This window comes from Macrotis lagotis, chromosome X (genome assembly GCF_037893015.1).
Source record: "Macrotis lagotis isolate mMagLag1 chromosome X, bilby.v1.9.chrom.fasta, whole genome shotgun sequence".
Classification (NCBI taxonomy): Eukaryota; Metazoa; Chordata; class Mammalia; order Peramelemorphia; family Peramelidae; genus Macrotis; species Macrotis lagotis.
This window is the reverse complement of record NC_133666.1, coordinates 557565887-557581049: the sequence shown is the minus strand read 5'-3', so window position 1 is coordinate 557581049 and position 15163 is coordinate 557565887. Positions and strand designations below refer to the sequence as shown.

At 36.5% G+C, this 15163-nt stretch overlaps 1 pseudogene; it reads right to left on the bottom strand.

Annotated features, from left to right (window-relative positions):
* Positions 1-1090: 1090 nt before the first annotated feature.
* On the bottom strand, positions 1091-2086 carry LOC141498012 (developmental pluripotency-associated protein 4-like; annotated as a pseudogene).
* Between the last annotated feature and the right edge of the window lie 13077 nt (positions 2087-15163).

Below are 15163 nucleotides of genomic sequence, written 5' to 3'. Positions count from 1 at the left end.
TACAGAGGGAGATGATAATTACATATGATAGTATCATGTAGTTGTTTTCAGTATAAATTGTGTGTGTGTGTGTGTGTGTGTGTGTGTGTGTGTGTGTGTGTGTGTGTGTTAGGAGGGCTAGGTGACACAGTGGATATAGAACACTAGCCTTGGAGTCAGAAGGATGGGAGTTTGAATTGACCCCAAATAATTGACTCTTCCTAGCTGTGTGACTTTGGGCAAGTCACTTAACCCCAATTGCCTTACATCCAGAGCCATATCCAATCATCCTGATTCATATCTAGCTACTGGACCCAGGTGCTTCTGAAGGAGAAAGTGAGGCTGGTGATTTAGCAAAGCACCCCCTTCCTCAAATTCAATTCACGTGCTTGTCATGACATCACCTTCCTGATATCATGGTCCTTCTTCAAAAATGAAGGACAAACATTGTGTGTGTGTGTGTGTGTGTGTGTGTGTGTGTGTGTGTGTGTGTGTGTGTGTGTATACATATATATGTGTATGTCTAAACATTCTGGAAAGATAGGTACATTAATACATTGTTGATGGAGTTTTAAAATGATAAAACATTTTGGAAAATAATTTAGGATTATGTAAATAAATTGATGAAAATGCCCATATACTTTTTTTTATATTCAGCAGCAATTTTTATTGAGATTGTATCTTAGCATATGTGACCATAATTATTTTCTCAACAAATACAAAAAATCTGATTATCTTTGATTGTTTTTTCTTTAAAAGGAATTCATAGCCATGTCAGTCTTGGAGATTTAGCAGGAGGCAGGAGAAGATGGACAAGTAATGGATAGACTTAAATTTTATTTGGTTGTGAGATTTTCACCTTTCTCTATCCTTAGCTGCTGACTAAAACAATGTAATATGTGAATCTGGTTGCAATGTCAGGTCCTTTGTACCTTGTTGACTTGTAAAGTCTCTTCTATGCTTCCCAAATGTCTGCATGTATGGAACTGTTTCCTAATGAAAACTAGGACTAACTGGGAAAGAAAATCTAAGTTGAAGAAAGAAAAGTCACATTTATAAGCCAGTATCTTGAGGAAGTGAAAAACAGTCTTGTAGCCTTGATCTTTTATGGTTAGAGAATATTGTCCATCAGGATTTTATTCCTGTTGACACATTTGGGGCACAACCGATTGTCTTCTACTTCTGGGGGTGGGAAAGAGCAGGTAGGCAATAATAAGAGAGGGATCAATATATCATTTTCAGGCACCCAGGTCTGCCCACCATGGAACTTCAAAGGCGCTGAACCAGAGACATTGTTTGGAAAAACTTCACCATGTACTACACACCATCGTGGTAAATCTGATTGCTCAGACCTAGTAGACTCAAAAGATGTGGGCATGGGCCATACAGCCTTGGACTTCACTGTTGCCATAAGTCTGCTCCAGGATGCCATGCTGGCTGTCTGGACAAGAGCAGTCTTTGTTGTGTCTCTTTTCTTTTTCTTTTTTGTCATTGTGTATGTTGCTTTGGCCACTGTTTGACTTTCATCTAGAGAATCTTCTTCACTTAAAATTTCTGTTTTGATTTTTAACCACTGGGTCTTTTCTTCTATGCTAGAAGTGTCTTGTTCAGAAGATGACACATGCTCCAAAAGTCTCTTGTATAGAATGTGCTTCCTGCCATTTTTACTGACATTGAGTCTCTGGCACCAGACCTGCAGAATATTTCAGGATAAGATATGCAGTGGAGGCAGAGGGGTGGGCATAGAAGGAACCTCATCATTATGAGATTTCTGAGGTGTTGAAGAATCTATATCAGACTTAGTCTTCTTTGGAAAATGTACAACAGCTTCCTCAAGATTTCCTGATTCTGCCAGGGTAAATCCTTGGAGTTGGGGTGCTACTTTCATCTTGGCCTGAGCATCTGCCAGCAACTTGGCCCATGCTGCCATCACAGCTGTCCCATTTTCTCTCTGCTGAACATCCATTGCCAAACTGGACTCATGCACCATCTTGACTTTCTTTGTTTTGTCTGTATTATTGGCTGGAATCTCTTCTTCCACTTCCACAGAAGAGTTCTTGACCTCCAGACTTGCTACTTCTACTTCTCTAGGTGTCACTTCCTTCATTTGTAAAATGCCAGGTTCAACAAGATTTTCTTTCATCTCCATAATCCTGTGAGCCTAGGATACTGGTCATTTAGCTTTTGTACTTCTGTTTGCTATTTGTAAGAGGGAATCATTTTGAATTATCTCCAAGATAAGACGGTAGCTTTTCTCTTTCCAAACTGCTCTGTCTCCTCTTTTCCATACTTTTCTTAAAAGCATTTACCTTTAATCTCCATATACTTTATTTCTTTTTTTTTTTAGGTTGTTTTTGCAAGGCAAATGGGGTTAAGTGGCTTGCCCAAGACCACACAGCTAGGTAATTATTAAGTGTCTGAGGCCGGATTTGAACCCAGGTACTCCTGACTCCAGGGCCGGTGCTCTATCCACTGCGCCACCTAGCTGCCCCCTCCCATATACTTTTTTTTTTTTTAGGTTTTTGCAAGGAAATGGGATTAAGTGGCTTGCCCAAGGCCACACAGCTAGGTAATTATTAAGTGTCTGAGACTGGATTTGAACCCAGGTACTCCTGACTCCAAGGCCGGTGCTTTATCCACTACGCCACCTAGCTACCTCCAGTTGTGATGACTTTTACTGTTCCCCAAATCTAGCATTCCCGCCCCACCCCTCAGCATCTTGCTATATGGGACAACTCTTTGGATGAAGGAAAAAGGAGACATAGAATACTCTGATGATGTAAAAAAAGAAAATATCAATAAAAACTTACTTTTAAAAAATGATTTTGGTCCCTTTGCCACTATAGGTTTGTTAAATAAACACCTGATAATTCATATACTTGTAATCCTGACCACCTTTTTCAAGAGACAGGAAACTAATTATCAAAAACTTAGAGGCATCTATGTAGCTAAGGCAGGACTTCCCAGCTTTTGTGTCATGGACAATAATGTTTTTAAATGCATAAAAGAGAGGACTAAAAAAGGAAACCACTTATATTGAAATAGTCATCAGAAAATCTTTTTAAAGGTCATGGACTAGGGGTGGCTAGGTGGTGCAGGGGATAGAGCACCGGCCCTGGAGTCAGGAGTACTGCAGTTCAAATCTGGCCTCAGACACTTAATAATTACCTGGCTGTGTGGCCTTGGGCAAGCCACTTAACCCCATTGCCTTGCAAAAAACTAAAAATAAAAATAAAGTTCACAGACCCCAGATTAAGAACTGTGAGCTAAACTGATTTCCTTTTTGATTTTCCTTTAGAAATAATATTTCATACATACATTTCCTGTTGTCTTGAGATTTTTCTGAAATGGAAGTTGCAAGTTTACAAAAGTGTTCCAAGTAGCTTGAATGTTTTTATGTTTTAAGGTATAGAGTGAATTATTTAAGTGCTTATTATGTGCCAAAGTTAAGTGTTAAGTGATGGGGATGCAAAGAAAGCCAAAAACATTCCGATTATTAAGGAGCTCATAGTCTAATAGAGGCAACATCTTGTAACCAATTACATGCAAACAAAATATATCTTGTCTAATTATCTATATTTAAATATTTATATTTATAAATATATTTATAAATACTTATAAATACATTTATATGCTTTATATATACATATATATTTATAGATATCCTTTTACAAAATAAATTAGAAGAAAGGAATTAGAGTTAAAAAAAAAAGAATGGGAAAGGCTTCCTGAAAAAAATAGAATTTTGGCTGAAACTTGAAGCTTGCTAAACCAGGAGATTGAGAGGAGGAGGAAAACCTTTTCAGGGATTAGAGGACAAATACCTGGAGTTGGAGTTTCTTATATGAGAAACACATTTCCTGTTTTGTTTGAAAAAAGTGAAGGGGTTAAAATGGATGACCTCTGACTGCCTTCCAACTGTAGATCTATAATTTGTGATTGATGATAATTGCTTCATTAAACAGATGAGAAGATTGAGAACCAAGGAAGGATGGTGATTTGCTTAAAGTCAAGGTGGCAGGGTTGGGATTGGAACCCATAACTACTTATCAAATATTTACTATGTGTAAAACACTGATGCATCACTGAAAATATTTGGCAAATAGGTATTTAATCAATATTTATTGGAAGAATGAACAGCAATATTTGCTATGATTTTAATATGATATTGGATATTAATATTAATATCCAAGAAGTAGAATCTTTCTAGGATGGCAGAAATTCCCAAATGAAGATAGAATACTTACACTATGACACAGATCATAGTGTAAGTATGAAGTAAGATATGAAAGGTTAAGGAATGTATCCAGAAGTTAGAGATTTACAAACTTATATGACTTCATCCCATTGAAAACCTATGAGGTCTAACCAAAACTAAACTTGAAAAAAATGGACTATACATCAAAAATACATTTAGCATCTGATGTGATAAAAGTGTGATTTCATCAAGAATAAAGGAATAATTGTGAAAATTTGTAGATTAAATACTCATTCTTATAAAATAAATGACTACAACAAAAGGAAGACATTGTTGGAAAGTAAGTTTTTTTCTGATGCAAGAAGTTGTAAAGATTTATTGAATAAATTAATAAATTTATTGAATTTATTTTATCCCAGGTAATTTCAGTAAAACTGAAAAGAAAAACCCAGGAAAAAGCAAACATAGGTGAGCTAGGTGGTGTGGTGGATAGAGCATTGACCCTGGAGTCAGGAGGACCTGACTTCAAATCCAACCTCAGACATTTACCTAGTTGTGTGACCTTGTGCAAGTCACCTAACCCCATTGCCTTGCCAAAAAAAAATACCCAACCAAACAAGCAAAAAACCCAAAACAAACCCCAAAACAAACAAAAAAATGGAAGCAGTCTAGATGGGTTAGTTTTCTAAGATAAATAACCTGTTGGAAGGGCTAAGGTTATTTTTGGTTATTTTTTGAATAGCCTACAGTCGGTCACTTGACATTTTATTATTACTCCATGAGGAACATATATATATATATATATATATATATATATATATATATATATATATAATAGCTCATGTCCTACTACAACAAGCTCTAAATTCCTGAGTTGTATAAGAATGTATTTCTTTTCTTTTCTTTTTATTTTTTTGGTAAGGCAAATGGGGTTTAGTGACTTGCCCAAGGCCACACAGCTAGGTAATTATCAAGTGTCTGAGGCTGGATCTGAATTCAGGTACTCCTGAAACCAGGCTGGTGCTCTATCCACTGTGCCACCTAGATACCTCTAAGAATGTATTTCTTGAAGAAATGGCTTCTGCACTAGGGCTTAGGCAAGAGCTTTCAACTCTGTACTTTTAATTGGAGCAGGAAAGTTGACCTCTAAGTGTTTAAAGGTGAATCAATGATAGCATTTTTGATTCTGCTTGGAAGTGTCAAAGCCTAATTCTATCAAAGATGGCAAAAACTAGTGACAGTAAGGCTAGTACTGCCATGCTTATTGAATCAGAAACCAGAGATTTGGGCCAGGAATATTTTTGGACTGAAAACATGGAATTTAAGATAATAGGGAAGAATCTCCTAGAATATTAACAACAACAACCACAACCACAATAGAAAACTAAAAAATCACCTACTATGTAATAGACATATGTGGTCCTTACAACAACCCTGGGAGCTGGGTCCTATTTTTATGCTCATTTTTATGGTAGAAGAAACTGAGGTAGACAGAGTTTGTGACTTGCCAAGATAGTTACAACTAGTAAGTATCTGAAGTGGAATTTGAATTTGGGTCTTCTTGACTCTAGTCTCAACACTTTTTCTGATGTGTCACCTAGATGCTGAAAGAGATTATAGTTCTGTGAAACTGTCTAGGAGACATACAACCTAAAAGACTTTTCAAAACTAATAATAGTGACTTAAATTTACAGAAGAGAAAACTTTTTTTCCTTCAGGAGAGTTCAACTCTGTTTGCATCCATCCCATTCACTTTGATTGACCCTTCACATACAACATGCGGTCCTGCCTCAAATAGATGAGCAATTCATTCTATCTAGTCACTGTATAGTAATCATGGCACTTCCATTTAGTTACAAATGTCTGAGAAACAGTCTTACTGTTCTTTAACGTCATTAGAAAAATATTATTCAACAATTTCGAATAACATATCTATGTGATCTTTAGGAAACTAATAATCTATATTTTGACATTTTAGAAACATTAAATAAATAAAAACTATTCTCAGTATGAGATGTATCTAAAAACACAAATTTAATTAAGCAAAAAATTAAGGCATATCTTAAAAATGAAAAAGTAGGCTAACTGAAAGAAGGAAAGTGATCTGAAGTTTTTGTCCTTAAAATTGTCATATCTAGACTTTCAGGTTTTCCAGATGCAGGCCACTCTGACTAAAGTGATTTAGGGCTCAGGTTAGTAATCTAGTTCCTTCAGGCAGGAAATGTCCCATTGATATTTTTTTTCTGCAGGTCTTCTCAAAGTAATCACTGCTTGGGATTCTGATACCAATTTCTTCTCTGTGGGTGACCACCAAAGGAGTTCATCATGGATCAACCACTAGATAAACTTGAATCATACCTAGAGTGCCATGAACCATAACTATGAACTTATTTCAAGCATAGAAACCATGAGTTACAAATATGAAATTTGTGACAAGTATAGAAAACATCAGCTATAAAAAAGAACTTATCTCTCCTGTTCCTTTCCAGAGATCATCCTCCAATCATACTCATAGCTCAGATTCAGAGGGATACTTAAGCTGAGAAATTTTAACAGTTCTGACTTTTGTAAGCAAAGAGATATTAGAAAATTGGATGAAGAGGGAATGAAAAAAAGCTAAAAAGACAATGAATAAATTGGAAGAGAGGACCTATTTGTACATACTTATATGCAAGTTATCTCCTCCATTAGATTCTGAGCTTTTGGAGGAAAGAGACTTTTACTTTTCTTTGTATTTCCCAGAGCTTAGCAAACTTCTTGGTATATAAGTGATTATGTGACCTATGGGAAATCTTGACTTTACTTTCTATCCAGTAAGGCTAGTAATGTACCCACTTTGGCAGAGAAAGTAGAATACTTTCTCTTCATATCCTCTCCCATATTCTTGAACCCCGTAGGTATAGGCTGATTGTGTAGAAACCAGCAGAAGGTCATTCTATACAGACTCTACTGGATTAGGTTTTTCATCCTTGAGAATTTGTAAGTAATGTATTATCCTACACAAAGAGAAAGTGTCCTCATCTTCCATCTGATTCCTGAATCTTTGCTTTAGACCTGGCTTAGATACTGAAGAGAGCTACTCCATTGAACAGACCAGATACATCTGTTTTGTTTGTTTGTTTTTTGTTTTTTTGGCCAGACAATAGGGTTAAGTGACTTGCTCAAGGTCACACAGCTTAGCAACTACTAAGTGTCTGAGGCCAGATATGAATTCAGGTCCTCTTGACTCCAGGGCCATTGTTCTATCTACTGTGCCACCTAGCTGCCCCCAGAAACATCTGTTTTGAGGAACCATGGTATAAGAAAATTGCCAAGTTCGGGCAACTAGGTGGCACAGTGGATAGAGCACTTAGCCTGGAGTCAGGAATACCTGAGTTCAAATCCGGCCTCAGACACTTAATAATTACCTAGCAAGCCACTTAACCCCATTGCCTTGCAAAAAAAAAATCTAAAAAAAGAAAATTGCCAAGTTGGAAGGGAGCTCAGCATAAATTAGGGTTCAGCATATTCTCAACAAAAGACTTCCTCACAGGGCAGCTAGGTGGTTCAGTGGATAGAGAACTGACCCTGGGGAACCTGAGTTCAATTACAGCTTAATTTACTTAATGCTTACTTAGCTATGTGACCTTGGACAAATCACTTAACCCCATTGCCTTGCAAAAACAAACAAACAAAAAAAAAGACTTCCTACTACAATACAATTGACAAGGGCTTACCCAGCCTCTGCTTGAAGGCCTCTGAGGAGGGGCAACCCACCACTTCCAACCTCTTTTCCCTTTTGGAAAGCTCTAATTGTTAGGGAGTTTTTCCTGATATCAAGTCTGAATCTGCCTCCCTGTGTCTTCCACTCATTACTTCTGGTCCTACCTCTCAGGGTCAAGCAGAACAGGCCAATCCATGCAGCTGTCCACCACATGATAACCATTCAAATATATTCTTAAGATTAAGCATCCTCAGTCTTTCATCTGATTTTTTTTTTTAGGTTTTTGCAAGGCAATGGGGTTAAGAGGCTTGCCCAAAGCCACACAGCTAGGTAATTATTAAGTGTCTGAGGCCGGATTTGAACCAGGGTACTCCTGACTCCAGGGCCAGTGCTCTATGCACTGTGGCACCTTGCCACCCCTTTCATTTGATTTTCAACAAATCCTCATTTCCTAACATGACTATGAAATGCTATAGAAGATGTGATGGGGATATGGGCTATGTAGTGGTAGTGGTGGTGGTGGTGGTGGTAGTGGTGTGTGTGTGTGTGTGTGTGTGTGTGTTTGTATGTCCTGTTGGCAAATTGAGGACTGAGAATGCTGGGGATTGTTCTGACTGTCTGGGCTGGCTTTATAGTCTTATTTTTAAAAAGACGTTCTTAGAAGTGAGCAGGAAGCAGGAGCTAATCTCTCCTGGACAGGGCAAGGCTAAGTAGATAAGAACAAAATGCAGGAACTGTTATCAGACTGTGTAAATGAAAGAAGGCTCCTGTTACAGTCATAAAATATTTGAGGACTATCCTCACTCTACTTATAGAATGAAGCAAGACTATGGGTACTGATGTAATTGGGTTGTTCCCTTTGTTGAAAAGGAAGGGTCAGGGTTAGTGATTTGGGTTTATAAAGGAAGTGACTGCAATATACCACATTTTCACCTCTATCTCTATGATAGGTCAGTCCTCCAGTAAACCCCAGATTAGGGTTTGTTTTTTTTTTACCTAAAAGCCAAGAAAACTGTTCTCAAGACTTGATTATTCCAGGTTACTAAGGTTCAAGTTACTTGTTGACTCAACTTCCTAATGACTCAGACTATATTAACAGAGGCTTCCTCTTTACCTAAGACCCACCCACATCTTTGTTGAGTGTCCTTTCTATGCTTTGTGAATTGATAATTGATTTATGAAATTATGAAATGGGACAGACATGCTGGTTCTTTGGGTACTCTCAGGAAAAGACCATGATGGCAGCAGGAAGTGAGGTTATAATCACACTTAAGGCATAGTGGATGAATGGGAACAGAAAATATAGAGATGGTGAAAATGGGCTTAGAGACTGACAGCATGGGGATGGGGTAGTGAAGGAAGACAGGAAGCAAGAAGAAGATGAGAGGGAAAGGTACAATATCATTCACTTACACAATCATAGATTAAAGTTGGGAGCAGTATGGATGCAATGTAAGTAGAAGAGCATTGGGGATAGTTTGGGATGAGGAGAGGTGATGATAGGAGTTTGAGATTTCACTTTTATGCAGGTTTTTTTTAATGGGAAGAGAATAACTCTTGTCTGTGAGATCTTGGGATTGTTTCCTCAATTCTTATCATCTCTAAATTGGAGATTAAACTTTAAAGTTAACATATCTATGCCATCTCTAGGTTATCATTAGTCTAGATGGCTTATCTTAATATAGCACATATCACCAGGATATGATTGTTGCTTAATGCTGTAAATGATGTTCCTTTGATCTCTGTGACAGTTTGTATATGACTTCTGGATATTCTTTTGCAATCCATCTTATTGCTTATTATTGATACTTTATAATGGCTATTAAATAATTTTTATACTGAATAGAAAGTGGGGTGATCAAGGGGCCAAGAATGAGATATCATTTTAACATACTATGACTAAATAAACCTTCATCTAATACCATTTAAAGGTCTAGGGTCAAATATCGGGTCTGTTACTAGGAGACATCCTGAGTCAGGCTCAAGCCAGAATAGACTCCTAGAATCCCTAGTTCTTTTCAAAACTCAGATCAAAACCAATCTCCTACAATAGGTCACTTCTGATTTCTTCAGTTGCTGTTGCCACCCTCCCTACCCTAATTAGATTGTATTTACCAAATATATTTGTGTTTGTGTGTGTGTGTGTGTGTGTGTGTGTGTGTGTGTATGTATTCCTGTCTTCACATATCTGACAATTGGTCAACCAACATTTATCTGAAGAGCTAGAATGTAGAGGAAACCATTTTTTCCCATGATATTCCATCATACTTTTGGAGAACTGTAATTGCAAAGTTGTTTTTTGTTTGTTTGTTTTGTGTGGTTCCAAAAATGTTGGATTTGAAAGTCAGGGAACCAGGTAAGTTCCACTTATCAATTATGTGACCATGGCTTAACAATCTCTCCTTATCTATTAAATAAATTAGATGACACCTAAAGCAACTTCTAACTCCAAATCATTGATTCTATGGCCTTATATCAATGCTAAATTTACCTCTTCATAGCTACTAGCCCTGCTCTCTGGTGCCAAGAAAAATGAATCTAAATCATTTTCACTGTGACAATCCTTCAAATATTCAAAGATGGCTGCTATGTCCCTCTGTTTTGTTCTTCAGACAACATATTCTATTTGCTTCAAATGATTCTCATATGACATGAACTTGAGGTTATTTACTCCTAAAGGCATCCTATTCTGGATATTCTTCATCAGTGTTCTTCCTGAAATGTAATACCCAAAAGTAAAGACCATACTCTAGACCATACCAGAGTGTTGGTCATACTCAATTTGCCTATCACCTCCCTAGGTCTGGACACCATCCTTCCATTGTTCAGTCTAAGATTCCATTAACTTTCACAGATGCCATATCACATTGTTAACCAATATTGATCTCACAATCCCTTAAACCACCAGCTCTTTCTTTTTTTAGAAACTTACTTATGAAATTGAATTTTATTTAAGAGGTGTTTGAGCAACAGGCTTGAGATGGACAACAAAAGCGTTAAATCTTGGACCCCAGCAGAGAGCCCTAAGGGAACATGATGAGCACTCGATAAATAAAGAAAATGACATTAAGTAACCAGGATCTATGAAGTACCACTTTGCCACATGGATACTTCACTACTTTTGTGCTTTAAGTCTGAGAACACTCTCACCAGGAATTTTGTGTGTCTGTAGGGGTAGGGGGAAAGGAAGAGTGTCCTCTAAATTTGGGAGAATATTTTGTATCTACTGTTCTTAATAGATCATCTCATTAAATACATTATCTAAAAGCTTATTGAGGATAATCAATGGAAGTACAATGATGGGGGCTCATAAGCAACATCACTAAAAGTTCTAACTCCTAAGGGTGACTCTTAGAAATCTTTGGAATGTAGTAATCGCTTCTTTTCTTGGAGACTTGGTTCACCTATACAAGTTAGAAATAGATAAATACTTCTAGAGAAGGCGTTGTACACATTTAGCCGACAAACATAATGGATGAATGAAAGAAACTTTGAAGTCATGAAATATTAGAGGTAGAAGGGACTTTAGAGAAAAATAGACCTACCTCATAGGATTTGGGTAGGAAAATTATTCTGGACATAATTTAATCCAACCCATTCACTTTACAGATGAAGAAATTGAAACCCCCCAAAAGTTAAATGACTTGCCCAAGGTAACAGAACTTACAGTTTACAATGTTCCTGATTCCAGCCTAACTTTCAATTTACTGTGTAACCTAGCTGACCCACAAACTCTTATTTCTGATTACATATCCTTTGGTAGCATGACAGACATTGTTTTGAATTCTTTGAACCATGAGCATGACCAATCATGTCTATTCTTATATTCTTAGGATAAATGATTGCTTGATGGCACTTGAGGATATTTACAACCTAATGAAGAGGCAAAAAATTCTGGATATAGATTCTGGGTGCCTTAGTACATTGCATAGCAAAGCAACATAAAAAAAAACTTGATTAGAATTTCATTCATTATGCATCCCTTCTCCTTACCACTAATGGTAGAAAAGAAAATACCATGAAGACTAGAGCAATCATATAGATAAATGTTCTGAAATACAACTTTGCCTTGTTAAGACCAGACCTTACGTCTCCCAGTCTGATAATGACAGTCAGCAGAGGTAGTAAACAGCAAAATCCTGGAAGTCCACTCCTAGCATCACTGGTTTTTGTTCTCCAAATATAGTCCTGTTAATGTGTCAGTGATGGTTAGAATTATTTGTGTGACTCATTGGGTTTACAGTTTTCTAATCCCATTAGGAAAAGGACCAATATGGTAGCTAATGGAAACCTTGGAGAGCCAGTGAAGGAGGGCATGACCCTGCTCAAACCTCTCATTCTCTTGCTAAGAAGCCTGGAGGTTTTCTTTTCTATATAAGATGCCTGATCAAATGCATGAAAATAAATGTAACCAATTAAGCTTGCTTATTAACTCTTTGCAATTGAATGAATTAATTTCAATGAATAAAATATTAAAAACAGTTTTTCATTTTCTCCTTTCAGGTTCCTATCTGGATTGTTTTGTCCAGTCATTATCCTTTATTTTTCCTCTTATGTATAGTTTGTATATACTATATTTTCTATTTGTTTTTCTTACTGGGTAGCATTTCTTAAAGGGGCAACTAGATGGCACAGTAGGTAGAATGCTGGGCAAATGTATGACCATGAAAAATCAATGAACTCTATTTGCCTCAGTTTCTTCATCTATAAAATGAGCTGGAGAAGGAAGTGGCAAAGCACTTCCAGTATCATTGCCAAGAAAACCATAAATGAAGCCACAAAGTATTAACTATGAAGTAACATATTTTGTAAAGGTATTTCATATTTCTTTGTATTCTTTGCCCTTATTGCTAAAAATTTTTTTACATGTAATTTTAAAAAATAAAATATTGGAAAGGGGAAAAAAAAAACCTGTGTTCATTACATAATACCAGATAAGGAAGGGCAATGATTAGGTTGAGGGGTGGCCAAGAAAATTTATGGTAGTAACATTCAGAGAAGAAAGAAACATTTGACTAGAACATCATTCCTTTTAAGTTTATTGATTGGAGTTGATAATGTATTCTCTGAGAATAAAAGGGATCACAAGTATCACAATTCAGTTCACCCCCTAGTATATAGACAGAAATGGGTGGAGTATGTAGAACCAAATCTGGATCTGGTCAGGAAGTCTCCCAAATTAGTAATAGGAGCAGGGAAGCATAAGTGAGAGATAACAGGAAGGAAATAGATTTGGGACATTATCAAGTTTAGGACAAGTTCCTTTGCCTGAACTCAGTCCTGAGGCAAGAAAGGGGAAATCCACATACGTTGTGCTAAGAGGAGTAGACCAGGAATGTCTCCTAGTTCTGTGGAGACAGGAATCACAGGGAGACAACAGTGTCATAAGGAAATCTATGGAAAATATTGTTTATTCAAAGATTTCTGGGAAATCGGTTCTTCAAACTTGCCTCACTCATGCAGATAATGGAATTTAATTGTTACCGACAAAAAAAATTGTTTAGCTAGAAAAAGGACTTTCTAATTGTATTATAAATCACTTTTGTTATTTTGGTCTTTTTCTATGTATTTCATGAATAAATTTTAGTATAATAGTATAGCAAATTTTAATATTTATAAAGTTACTAGGGCAGCTAGATGGTGCAATGTATCTTGTGCTGAGTCTGTAGTCAGGAAGACTTATCTTCCTGAGTTCAAATCTGGTCTCAGACACCAACTAGCTATGCGACCCTTGCCAATTCAGCTAACCCTATTTGCCTCATCTGTAAAATGAACTAGATAAAGAAATGGCATACAAACTGTCAATATCTTTGCCAAGAAATCCCCAAATGCTTCACGAAGAATGGGACATGACTGAATAATAATAATAATAATAATAATAATAACAACAACAACAACAACAAAGTTATTCTTATTAAATTTTTTTTAAAGTTTGTTTTGTTAAAAAAAAACTAGAATGTCTGTCAGATTCCCAAATACCATCCAGATTGGAGGAAATTGTTACAAACTACCAAAGTCTTCCATCTTGTAGCCACATGAAGTAATTGTTCCTGAATGAGAGTGCTGAGGTAAGTAAACCTCCTAGATTTGTGATTTCTGAGCCTTTCTATTTTTAGAATATAGATCCAAAGAGGAATGCAACATTTCAAACAATGGTAATATGTTATAGTTCTATTTTGTGGTTTTAATCCCAGTTTATAATTGAATATAAAGGTTTTATGTTTCACCTATTTTCTAAGACTTTGAGTCTTGCCTTTGACAAATGAGTAATGTACCAGATCCACTGAGCTAATGAAATTACTTTAACCAAAGATTCCTGCTGTGATAGGGATGCCCCAAAATGTCACTAATGAAACACACTGAGCAGGCCAGTGGATGGTAAAAAAAGACAAGCTCTAGCTTTTTGTACCCACTGTCACTGCAGAGAAACAGTTTTACTCCTTTCTATGGAGAGCAGTGACCCTGTAGTATGCATCAGTTGTACACTAGGAGGGACATGTGGGTGTATGGGGTAATCTACTGCAATGAAAAGTCCCTTTTGGATTTGGGGGATGTGTCTAGGGAGGCACTGAAGATAGGCTGTAATGAAAAACCTCAAACTAAATTGTAGACCTGAGAGGGGATGTAAAAATTCGTTACTGCTATAAGATGTAGAATTTTAATAGTATTTTTTTTATTTACATGTAAAGAAATTCATTAAAAAAGTTCTAAATTTTCTTCTTCCCTTCCTTTTCCCTCCCCTCCCTAATATAGGAAGCAATTTGATATAGATTATATATGTGTAATAAAATAAAAATATTTCCATACCTGTCATGTTGTGAAAGAAGAAAATTTAAAATAAAAAAATAAAGTAAAAATAGTATGCTTTCATCTGCATTTGGACTCCATTGATTCTTTCTCTGGATGTGAATAGTATTTTCTATCATGAGTCCTTTGGGATTGCCTAGGATTACATTTCTGAGAATTTATTAATTCATAGTTGATATAATATATTGCTATAATGTGTACAATGTTCTTCTGGTTTTGCTCATTTCATTTTGTATCAGTTCATACAAGTCTTTCCAACCTGCTTGGTCATTTCTTATAGCACAGTAATATTCCATTACATTCTTATACCACAGTTTGTTTATTCATTCCCCAATTGCTAGGCATTCCCTCAATGTCTAGTTCTTTGCCAGCACAAAAAAGGACTGCTGTAAATATTTTTGTTCATGTGGGCCCTTTTCTCTTTATGATCCCTTTGGGAAACAGATCCTAATAGTGATAATCCTGGGTCAAAGGAA